Here is a 13023-nt window from a genome sequence, read left to right as displayed (position 1 = left end):
AAAAGTAAAAGAAAAATAAAACTACACATACTGAATACAACAAAAATAAACAGTGCATCCAAAACAACTACCATCATCTTAATCACTCTGCTAGACATATGAGGCTAACATAAAAATAAAACTGGTATCAGTCATTCAGAAAATAGAGCTGAAAGAAAACATAACATGTTGTCACTGAACTACTAAAGTAGAAAAAAAAAAACACAGCATGAAGCTTGATTCAATATACAAACAAAAAGTAATAATTGTATCCCATTGAAATGAATAAAAAGCAATAATTCAATTAAAAAACTGCAAAAAAGGGATAGTTATTGGAATATGTGGGGATACAGATTGTGTGACACATGGAATGCCTTGTATTGTAAGACTAGAGAATGTCTCATGATTTGTTGCTTCAGTAATCATTATGTGTTCTCTAGTCTTACACTACAAATGATTTCATTTATCATACTACACACCCCCGCATTTGCATGTTTGTTTATTTAGAAAATAGTGATATTAAACCTGACCAATCAGATTTCTTGTTACATTTGCATCGTGTTTTACATGTATAGGATAAAGCTAGTGCAAGACGACTAAACCTCAGATTTAGTTACAGATCTCTTCTGCCTAGCAGTCTTCAAAATCTCACCATCAGGCACTTTTTCCATCAATACTAACTTAACTTCCACACGTCCATATAAAGAGCTGCAACATTTAAAAAACGCAATTCTTAATGATACTTTCAACAAGTACCCATAACTCTGCAAAAGCATATAATATTTTAACTGTAGATTTTCAATATGCCATCTATGAACTAAACACATGATAATTTGTGCAGCTGCGATCCAAAATGTAGCTTATGATAATGCCTGTAAAATAACCTTTGCAAATGCAGTTGCATAACACTACTATATCAGTTTGAGAGAAAGATTCATAAAATATCTACCTTCTAAATTTAATACCAAAATTCTCTATAATTAAAATGTTATTACTTTGTACAATTAATCGGTGGAGAAACTATTTTACAATAAACTGCACTGTGAAATACATAAATATCTCAAATAAAGTACTACATGTGAAACTGAAATAAAACATGAGCATAATATTTATGTATGTATATATATACACATACACACACACACACACACCTATTTTAAAAGTGTAATAAGGCACTTGAAAATGTGGATTGTACAGATGTTACCACCCACCTTCCGACTCATACTTCACAACACCATGCATCATGTGATATATCACATGATTAGTGGTGTTTTGAGGAATTAATCTGAAGGAGGGTGGTAACATCATAACTTTCACTGACATCACTGCAGACAGTTCACATTTTATAAAGAAAGAAGGTGGCGGTAGCTGCCTTAGCAGTTATAGATTCACTTAATGATAAATACAAACCACCGATAATCTCAAAACTAACTGAAGTGGCAACAGACAGCAGTAGATAATGCAGCTTTGCCTTGAAACCAAATGGCTGTTTGCCTAGAGCACTTAAAAACTAGATATAAGCCTGTTTACCCATTATGTTATCATAAAAAACAGATATTTTATTTAAAAAAATAATATTTTTTGTGCAGCAGGTTGCATGTGCCTTTTGGATTCAGTCAGGATGGAACATAACAGCAAACCTAAACATCATTTGTTTTGTGTGGTAGATGTGCTCAGCAACACGCCTTATCATGATAAAAGTAATGACTGGATTCTAAGAAAGAGAGAGAGAGAGAGAGACACACACACACACACACACACACACACACACACACACACACACACACACACACACACACACACACACACACACACACAAACCCAGACACACAGTACAATGATGTTGGGTATACCTCTTAAGTGTTTGGATTTTTGCAGATTGTCCAGATTTTACCCTAATATTTTTGGTCTGTTCCTCATAAAAGTTTTGGCTTTCTAGCAAATCATTATGCACGGATGTAAGAAAATAATGACAAATATTCGAGTTTCAGACTTCAAACCCTTCAGAAAATCCATGCTAATGCAAAACCTGTTATTCCATCAATTTTCTACATTTATAATTTTAAAAAAATGTCCCTATTTTCAGTACTTGGTCCTCTCATTATTTATGGCTTTGTCCAGATTTCTTGTGGCAAGAGGTTGAGAGGTATGGTGTTGGGGTAGAACTTGGTAAGATACAAAATATACATCCACCTCCTCAGATGATGTCATTTCACACCACTTTTTATCTGTTCCATAGAATAGCTCAGGATAAAATGCTCCAAGCTTGTATATTGACACTGCTGTCCAAAACAAGTCAAAACCCCATTACCAGGCCACATGCCACAGAACTGGTTCATACATTTAGTAACAATGCAAAAGGGGATCCAGCCGTATAGTGTGCGTGCCAACTGATGCTAGGGACTGAGGCATGAAGGAAACGGTAAATAGGGGTCAATCATCAAGAATTAAGCAGCACAGTTTCATATCACATGTAAGAGATTTCACTGTGTCTCTCCCAAATGTCTGCAAAATAAATTGTGATTCAAACAAAGAAACACATTTCAGGTGTTGAAAAATAATTGTCACACCTTTTAAGACTTTTTTTCAAGGGACAAAGCTAATCTGCACCCCTGATATGGGCTATGCCACCCACATCCCTGGTATATATTTGATTTTATAGTTACATAAATTTTACTGTTTGAAAACCCCTAATTGTTATTCTCGGAAATTCAAGAGTCATAAAGAGAGTGTCTCAACCAACATAAAATATTGTGATTACTGAAAAAAAATAAAAGAATTAGCCTAGAATGACAGAGTGGAGAGACAGAAAACTGAGAGTGGGACAAATGGTTTTGTTCCCAGATATTTAAGGAGTTTTGAATGCTGACTCATGTTTTGCAGCACAGCAGTACAGTTCAGACTATGGGATGCTAACAGTCAAGAAACCTTCATCCTTTGGTATTGTTTTTGCATACAGAGTAGCTGTAAGCAAGTCATTAACCAGCCAGTGTTCTCTGGCTGTCCCTGAAAAGCAGTACGTGTGCCTACTAGGTGTTATCCTGTTAATTAATTGTTATATATGTATTTATATTTATATTTATATTTATTTATATTTATATTTGTAGTCATACAACAGTAAGCTCTAATCTGGATACCTGTTCAAGATGGGGTCCCATGTCTTGAGGAAGGATACATAATGGTGCTTGAACCTCACAGAGACAAGAAGAACACTAGACCTGTTCTAGGTCAAGCTTGTTCAAGAGGGGTTATCAATTATTTGCCACGTTAAACAAATAAAAATATAATACAGTGTAGTTGTGAGCTTAACTGTATGAAACTGAAAACGTACTAGGGTCAAAAATTAAAAAAAAAAAAATATTCTCCTTTATTTGCATAGTACTGACAAGGGATACACTTATTATAGTCCTGCATCTATACCATGTACATTCCTGCCTAACCCAATTCAAGTGCAACTTGGACAATTGGATGGGAAACCAGAAATTCATCCCTGGTTTGGTACCTGTGTCTGTAATGGACACAGGTAACCTGTAAATGGTTCATCTCCCAGGCCCATGCTTACACTTATCAAGGGTATCAGAACTTGTCAAAGATTTGGAACGCATGGCTAGGCTTAAAATGGTCATTAGTCATGTGGTCATTAGTCTAGTAAACAGCTATGAACCTATAATTCTGGTCTTCCTATTTATTAGGAGCAATCAGTTCCCTGAAGTTTTAGATTGCTTTTTGTGCAAGTCTCCACAACTTACACGTGCTTAACTTGCTAAGAGCTAGTCCAATTTCAACTATGGTCTGCCGGCAAAGAACAGTGACACACCTCCTCATATGCATAATCTTCAGTTACCTAGTATGTCACAAAAAGTATACAGAATGTGTACTAAGAGTTCACAAAGCTTCATACTGCAAAGGACAACACACATTTTTGGATCACAGTCTGATAATTTTATAGACAGAATTTTTACTAAAAAAAAAGTGTGCATTTATAATTGAGACTGCCTATACATGTCTCCAAATACAAATTAACCAATGCCTGGTTTATTAAATACTCCAGCCTAGCAGTGCTAAAATCCAGTGCATTGTTTAAATATAGGCTTATGTTCCAATAGCTGAACATATATTGGTAGACAGTATAATTACAGTAAACTAGAACTGAATTTGCCCATTCAATGACTTATGTTTGCAAAGCCAGTAAATATAGTTAATGTTACAACTCATTAATTTAGAAAATGTTTTCTAGCCTCATTCTGTCATGTAATATAACAATATTCTGGATTTATCTTCTGCGTTTCATTGCTGGCAGCTGAGGACACCTGCCTGATAGATATATTCCTCTCACCAAGTTCTTTGTCCATGGTTCCAAATAAAGTAAGAATCACACCGTAGTTAAATAATAAGAAAGTGTAGCAAGGCTTAAGAAATTAAGGCTGCTTAAACTTCTTCAAATTCAGTATGATTTTTCAAATTCAAACTTTCACACCATTTTGCCATCTATCTATTACGGATTTCTGTCTAACACCAACTCAAAGTCAAACTTAGTTTAGATTATAATAATCTATGTAGCATTTTCTTGAAAGGGCATTGTGTTAGGAATCACAATTTGGAGTACTCCAACTGTAATGCCAAACCTGATCTGAAGACAAACTAATTTCCTTTGTGAAGATTTCAAGCAATTCTGGTAGAAATGGTTATGAGTGAATAAGATCATGAAAAAGAGATGGTAGGGGGACGGTCATGGCTATAAATGTACCCAAAACAGCAGTGATATGGGGTGAATTTGAATTAGAAGAAAGTAAATATACAAAACAACCCCATAAATGAAGAAAGGAAGATATAAAAAAGAGAAATTAGTGTCCACTCTGAAATAAGCATTTTCTGTTTCCCTTATGTTACAGTATGTGAATAGATTTGTAGTTATCTTTATTTGTACTGCTTCTGATCACTGACGGAGAGAATCCCACTTCAAGTCCACGTGTCCGCAGCTGAGTAAATGTGCACAATGAACAACAGGCAACATGAGACTCCTAACATCTGGAAAACATTTCATTCTGCTTAGTGCTAAGTATGCTGCAGATTTTACCTTCAGGAGCCACGTTACCTAATGATGTGCCTTAGAATGTCTGTGACTTCATTCTCATGGCTACTTTAGTTCGCATGCTATGAACTGCAGAAAATATGATATGATTGATATGACCACGAGCCTCAAACTGGAGTTCTGTGGGACCACAGTGACACTAATATATATATATATATATATATATATATATATATATATATATATATATATATATATTTCCCCCAGTATGAAAACTGACTTAATAATGGGTTCTACACATTGTTGTTCTTTGTTTATGGATTCTCATTACAGCTTCTTTTTGTTTTACTTTTTATTTTTTATTCTTCTTTTGTGCTAGGTAATACAGAGTACTGCTAACCCTTTTGAGGACTTATCTATGCATACTAAAATCGTAGCATTGCAGTAATATAGATGTTTCTCTGTCTAATTTTAGTTTCATATCCTTTGCCTGTATTTATTCTGTTGCATGGATACTGGCTACACACAAAGTTGACAAAGATATAAACTGTACGAGGCTCTGGTGGTGGTCCTTATCAAACATACCTTTCAATCACACATTCAGCACTCATTGTTCCAAAAAAAAAAAAAAAATTATTTCCTTTGCCACTTGTTGCTCTGTACATATAGTAAATGTCTGTGAGAACATCACTGCACGTTCAGTAACTTCCAGATACATTTAAGACTAAAATTAATTTAGTTAATATCTAAACATGAAAATACTTCACACTGAATGTAGGTCTAATTAAACAGAGTTTACTTAAGGACTTCAGCTTATTCTAGTCAATGCATCAGAGCCTTTGAAAGCTTAAGTCTTTTAAAGCTTCAAGGAATCTGAATTTTTGTTATCCAGTGCATTAAAAACCACTGATGAGACATGGTACTCAGTGTGCACTTTCTAGAGTTTAAGGTTTACACACACATGACGCGCGCCCCAACACACACACACACACACACACACACACACACACACACACACGCACGCACGCACACACATGCACAGTTTTCTTTGTCTGTCTCTCTCTCTTTCTACTTTTTATCCGTTTCATAACAGCTGCAGTCTGAATGATTCAGCAAACAAAACTGACATTATAAGCAAACAAAATTTGTACTCACAGTTGCAAAACTACCCAGTTGGTAATCTGTTCTCTTCCCTGCTGTGTGACACTTACGAAGCAGAGGAAGACGGTAACTAGGTTATATACTCAAGAGTGCCTTCCTCCTCAGCCAATCAGAATCAGAGACTCTGTATTTATCACCAGACAGCATCCTTTTTAAACCTTTAAAACAAATGAACACATACAGAATTAACAGATATAAGGATGATCGGCTACAGCTTTAAATCTGCATCCTCAAAATTATACATTTCATACAAGATAAATGCATTTCAGATCAAACAGTTGATTAGATCAGTGTGCTAAACTCAGTTTAAGCAATAATCATAGATTTGTATTCCTACATAAAAAGTCTTTTCAGTAACTCAGCATATTACCTTTATACTATATGACTCCATTCTGTATTGCCTGCTCTGCAATAATCCATAATTTCAAGGTATACAGTACCAAAATTTAAGGTTCATTTGTTATTATTTTTATTATTATTATTATTAATATTAGTCATTTCCTCACAGCATGTCAAGGCTGTCATTTCAGAATTTACATTCAGCTCCCATTGCCTCTTCTTAGTTTTTATTTTGTCTTTCTGTATTTGTAATGAAATGTACACTTTATTTGTCCTTCTGAAAACAACATTATTGCATCATTAGGAAGGCTTATTACAAACATCCACCACTTTATGCAAAAGCTATTTCTTTACATGTCACTTGAGCCTAACGTGTTAGAATATGATCCTCTGCTTTCGCAGATCACCTTATTTTGATAAATACTTTATTTCCTCGTTTACTTTTGTGACAGTGCTAAGGATTTATGCTAGCAGTACAATTCCTTCGTGTATTTTCTTCCGGATTACTTGTGTAAATCTGGAGATACAGCACTCTACAGTTGCATGCATTTTGAGGGGAGGTGTTTTCTGTGTTCTGCAAGTGGTTAGCCTGCATTCCCACTGCTAATGATACCATTTTTATATATCCCATCCACCTAATTTTCAGTCTGTCAAACTGAGTGCTCACCTTCCACACATTTGGATCTCTGATCCTTGTTACTTTGTTGACAGTGAGGTTCTGCCCTGTGTAATTATTCTGTTTCTACCATTTTGTACTCTACCAGCAAGTTTCTGGACCCAAATGCAATTGTTTTCCTTTCACACTGACTTAACTCATTTTCTCCTTGACATTAAGTCCTGCTCTGTGCTTCTGATTATTAAATGTTCTTTCAGTGACTTATACCTAATGTCATAACATTTCCTGGTAAAAACTTAGTGCATTTTTAATTTATCTGATGCCACGAATAAAAACATTCACAAAAACATACATGGGCATGTAGCGCCTTTCCATTTTATCTGGTCTCGTGAACAATAACATTTCACAAGAATCACACAGCAGTCTGATTCTTGCACAAATCATTGCCTCTCTTTTGAAGAGTAAAGCTAAACAAATGATCTTTGAGAGACTGGCTGGTTTTAAGAGTGCTGCTTCTACCACTGTCATGAGCCAGTAACAGCATCCAGTAGCAACATTTCTGGAAGCTTTTGGGGAAGGGGACTTTCTAGACAGCATAGCTGTTTAGCATTGCTAAGTGTAATTTCTTCTGTCATGATTTCATTCCCAGTCTCTGAATGTTGGCTGGCTGATTATTGTCTGCTGCCCATGTAGGTTTCCATTAGGTCTTTCCCAGGAACATGCAACAAGGCTAAATAGTCTTGATGTTTGTAGTAAAGCTTTAGCCCTCAGAACCAAGAGCTTTACCCAGTAAATCAAACACATGCATTTGAGCTATACAAAGTGTAATAATATTATTGCAAGTGTGTATCTCTGCATATGTTCACATACATATATACAGAAACACACATATAAGAGCATGCATATGTGTACTTCAGTTTCTCCATATTTTTCCTTTCAGAATTGAAATATCTTAATCTTATTCAAGCAATAAAGTTAATTATAAGGGTCAATACTAGAGCAACAAAGAAAGGAGGACTGCATCCTGAAAAAGAACAAATAGGTATGTGTGCTTGCTGTATCAGCCACTTCCAAACATTTGTTGATACGTTGTTTTGATAAGTGCATATGTTTATGTTTTACATTGCTCTTGCAGATTGTAGCACTGAAAAGCTCAACATGAAAAAATCCTGAAAATAATAGAGGTAGACTGTTTTTGTTTTAGACTAAAGCTATTAATCAGAAATACCAAAAAATGTTTTAATACACTTTTGTATGCTGTCAGAGGACAGAACCTGGACAGGTATGCAGAACCATGCTATAGGTATACATTAACTCATTTTTTAATGTGCTTTGATGTGAAACCTGATTCATCTTTGCCAGCCCATCAAACATCTTTGATTGAGGATATTTTTAAATTTCTCCCAGGGTTACCTCATAGTAGGTAATTAAAAGTAAGATGGTTTGTGGGCAAAGCCCTCTGCATGGGAGTTATGTCCTGCTTTCAATCTAATTTCATGGATCAGCTCCAATGAACTAGATTTCACTTTAGGAAGCACATAAATCATTTCCGCACTATGTGAGTTTCATTTTAAACAAAATCAACAGGATTTGCATTAAGTCAATAAACACAATTTATTTTAGGGTTGCAAAGCCCCCCCCCCCCCCCTCTCAGTGCACAGGGACATGGTTCCTACGCCCTCGGACTTTTTTGTCTCATCAGTTCTGAGGTTGCTGCTTTTTAGGAGAAAGGAACAGGGATGTTCTTCTTTGCACTGACCTTGTAAGAAGGCAATACATTATATTTCACACACATACACCTTTTATAACCTCTTTATTAAATTCTGACACTATACACATAGGTACACATGCAATAATAATAAAAACAGAATATAGCAAACATTTTTTATTTTCATGCATTTTCCATATATTTTTTCTTTTTAATAATTATCATTCAAGCCAACATTACATAAATTGCTTAATTCCTGCATTACTTTAAAACTCACTCTTCATCCTGAACATTGTTCTGCCTGCATTGTTTCCACGGATTCCATTTGTTTTTATGTAGTTTGCTCTTTTCCTTTTCTGGTTATTTTATCTCCTTTGCAATATTCAGAAAACATATTTTTTGATATATTATATAGCTAACTTTATGTGGTATGATAGCCTGTGCATGCACACAGACAAAAATACATATGCATGCATATATGCACCCACACACAGACACACACACACAAATAAACACACTGCAATTCTCACTTTGTGTTTTGCAAGTCTTGCAATGATGATACTTAATTTGTAGATGCATGCAGAAAGGGGAGCAGCCATATCCTCAATAGGGATATCACTATGTGCATCAGTGCTTTCTCACTCTGTAGTAATATTTTTCTAAGACCAGGTGTGAAAGTGGATAAAACATTATGATGAAATATTTATAGCCCTCATGGATATTTTTTCAGTAAATATATTCAGAATTTATTTTTGGTGGGTGTTGTTTGTTTCTGTCAAGTTCCACCAGGAATCCACAACACAGCTGTGCAAGTCTTGAGTCCCAGTAGGTGTGCTATATCCTGCCAAAAGCATGATTTGTGTATTATTATTATTATTATTATTATAGGTTCATAGGTAGGTATTAGGCTATCTGCCCAAAGGCATTTATAAACTTAGCTGGAATGTGTTGGCTTTCGCAGCCCCCTTTGATTATTTTCCTGTGCCTCTGTCCAGCAGAGCCATTGAAGTGATCCCTGGGGTAAACTTTCTGTTTCCCATCCACTCGTCAAGATTTCTCTTGAAGAGGGTTAGTGAGGAGCTCTGCCTAATGTAGATTGGAATCTTGTTCCAGAGCATGGGAAGTCACTGGGACAGGAATCTATCCCTCCAGCACGTCCTGTTTATTGTTGTGGTGAGGTTTAGATCCCTGGAGCGTGTGGCTCAAGGGAATATGGTTTTCTTTAGGTGGAGCATGTCCATCAATTCTGGGTTGGACATGGCCTTGTATGTCAGGCAGAGATCACCTCTGAGTAGGTGGCATGCAACTGAGTACAGCTGGAGTTTCTTCACTCGAGCTGCATAGGGCATCTGCTTGAGGCCAGTGATCCTCTTGGTGAGGTACTTCTGTGGTCTTTCCAGTTGTTGCAGGTGTCTTGTAAGGTACATCCCAAATGGGGCATTGTACTCTATGATGGGTCTGATGAGTGATGCATAAAGGGGCCCAATGACCTCTTTTGATCTGGATGCAAACCCTTTTGTGATTAGGTGGGCCACATAGAAGGATTTTCTAACCACTTTGGCAATGTGATTATAAAAGGAGAGGTTACTATCTACTTGGGTCCCCAGATCCCTTATTACGTCTTCCGTATTTAGGGGGCTACCACCTATGTGGTAGTTTGTGGGTTCTTTGTTTTTTCCAAAAGGGATGACTATGCACTTTTTGGCATTTAGCTTGAGGCCATGATTTTGACACAAGGTATCTGTCTCATTGAGACCCTTTTGGAGGAAGTCTGTGTTAGCCAGAGAGTCAATAATAGCCCCTAGTTTGCAGACGTCTGCGATCTTGGTCAGCCATAGTCCTCCTGCGCTTGCCTGTACCTCTGAAAAGTATATGCCGAACAGGAGGGGGTCCTAGGACTGAGCCCTGGGGAATGCCACTTGTAACCGGTTTATAGTCAGACCTAGCTCCCGCAACTCTTACCATGTGGGTTCTGTCCATGAGCCAGTTGGCAACCCATCTCATGACATAGGGGTTTATGTTCAGGCTAGTGAGCTTGTCTATAATACCTGAGTGGGGAATGGTGTCGAAGGCCTTTGTGAGGTCTAGGTAAGCTGTGTGGATCACCTTTTCCTCATCTATAGCCTTGGTAACTGTCTCAAAGAAGCCCACCAGGTTTAGGAGGCATGATCTGCCCTTAACAAAGCCGAACTGGGTAGGGTCCAGTGTTTGGATGTTTCCAATGTCTCTGTTAATGAGATCCATGATGATGCGCTCCATAGCTTTGCAGACCAAGCTAGTCAGGCTTATAGGGCGATAGTTCCCGGGGTCCATTGTGGCTCTACCTTTGTGGAGTGGAATAACCATTGCTGTGTGCCACTCTGTGAGCATGTAGCCTGTGGAGAGGCTGAGTTTAAACAGCGTGTTTAGGTGAGGGATTAGTTCATCTTTGAGCTCGTGTAGGACGCAGCCTGGGACAACGTCCGGTCCCACTGATGCTGTGTTTTTGGCTTTAGAGAGGGCTGTTTTAACCTGAGTGTATGTGATTTCACAGGCACTACATTTTTCTGGTATAGTTATGAGCCCATTTAGGGGTGAGAGGGGGGTGACGTTTGCATTGAACCTGTCTGCCAGGATGTTGGCTATATTGGTCGGTTCAGTGTATTTTGTGTCATTCTGCACTAACTCCGAGCAGATATGAGAATTGCCACTTAGATTCTTGACATAGCTAAAGAATACAATAATAAGTAATTTATTGTTGTTACATAGGACAGCAAAGAAATACACAGACCGGTTTCGGCTGGTACTAACTACACAGCCTTCTTCAGTGTGAATTGAGCACGCTCCAAGCTTTCCTTTAAATAGACTGCAGAAAAATCTGATTGGTTTAAACTAAAACTTATCATTCAACCCAGGTGGAAAAAGACCACCCAACTTAACAATCCATTTTTTCTCCTTTGAGTTAAGTAATTCATGCCAACCCGTTTTATTGGATTTTTTACCCCGTATGATGTCAATAATGGTAAACATAAAAGAAGCTGAGGGATGTGATACCTGGTGTTTGAATAGGGCATTATTGATTCTGCCTTTTTTTATGTTACTTTTTTGATGTTACTGATGTGCTCCGAAATTCTCAGTCTGAGTGGCCTGGATGTTTGGCCTATGTAAAATGCTCCGCATGAGCATGTAGCTAAATAAATTAGCCAATCTGAGCTACAATTGGCAAAAAAAATTATTTCATAAACATTGGAAGAATTTCTGCTGGTGAATTCTTTGGTTTTAGAAATTTTGTTGCAATTTGTACAATGTCCACAAGGATGACAACCCGTAAGAATTGAACCTGTGAGTGTAGTTTGAAGTGGTTCAGGGTTGTCCACGTAATGTCCATGTTTATAATGACTAAATGTGCTGCCCAGATTTCGACCTTTCCTAAATGAGAAAAGACATTGATTCGGAATAATAGAGGATAAATCAGTATCATATAGTAATAGATTCCAATGTCTTTGTATGCTCTGAATAAGATTGTCTGAGTTTCTGCCATATGTGGTGGTAAATCTAAGTGGTTGATTGGGAAAACTCTGATTGGTCCTATAGGTTAGTAAGTCTTCCCTGTCCATATGACCCACTTGGTGTATAGCATCGAAGACATGGCCCATTTTGTAGTCCCTATTCCTGAATCGATTGACAAGATCTTTACTTTGTTCACTATAAGATATATTATCAGAACAAATACGTTTAAGTCTGATAAATTTTGATTTGGGAATATTTTTGCAGATGTGTGGGGGATGAAAACTGGTAGCATGTAATATGGTATTATATTCAGGATGTTTTCTGAATACTTAGATGCCTAGGGTATGGTCAGATAATCTCTGGATGGATACATCTAAAAACGTAATGTTGTCAAAATCATAATGTAAAGTGAAATGTATACCCCATCGGTTGTTGTTGAGATATGTAACGAATTCAAAAAGACCTTCAAGATCACCCTTCCATACTGCCCAGCAATCATCAAGGTATCGTCGCCAAATGTCAAGATGTTCAAGGTATATATTGTTACTACTGTTGTATATGAGGTCCTTCTCCAAATAAGCCATAAAAAGATCGGCATAAATGGGCGCAAAGGAAGAGCCCATGGCAGTACCCTTGGTTTGCCAGTAGCAGACATCTTGGTAGAAAAAAACATTGTTTTTGCATCATGTTCTCTTGAGC

General features: G+C 37.1%; 1 protein-coding gene across 1 annotated transcript in view; it reads right to left on the bottom strand.

The window, feature by feature from the left end:
* DDC (dopa decarboxylase) overlaps window positions 1-6309 on the bottom strand; it is a 696490-nt gene extending 690181 nt beyond the window's left edge. The window contains exon 1 of the mRNA XM_044064799.1: window positions 6167-6309. The gene's annotated coding sequence lies outside the window, so the exon portion shown is untranslated. The remainder of the gene's footprint in view (window positions 1-6166) is intronic.
* Window positions 6310-13023: the final 6714 nt, after the last annotated feature.

This window comes from Protopterus annectens, chromosome 3.part0 (assembly GCF_019279795.1).
Source record: "Protopterus annectens isolate FY-2018-M chromosome 3.part0, PAN1.0, whole genome shotgun sequence".
NCBI lineage: Eukaryota > Metazoa > Chordata > Ceratodontiformes > Protopteridae > Protopterus > Protopterus annectens.
Note: the sequence above shows the minus strand (reverse complement) of the source record. Positions and strands in the feature narration are given on the sequence as shown.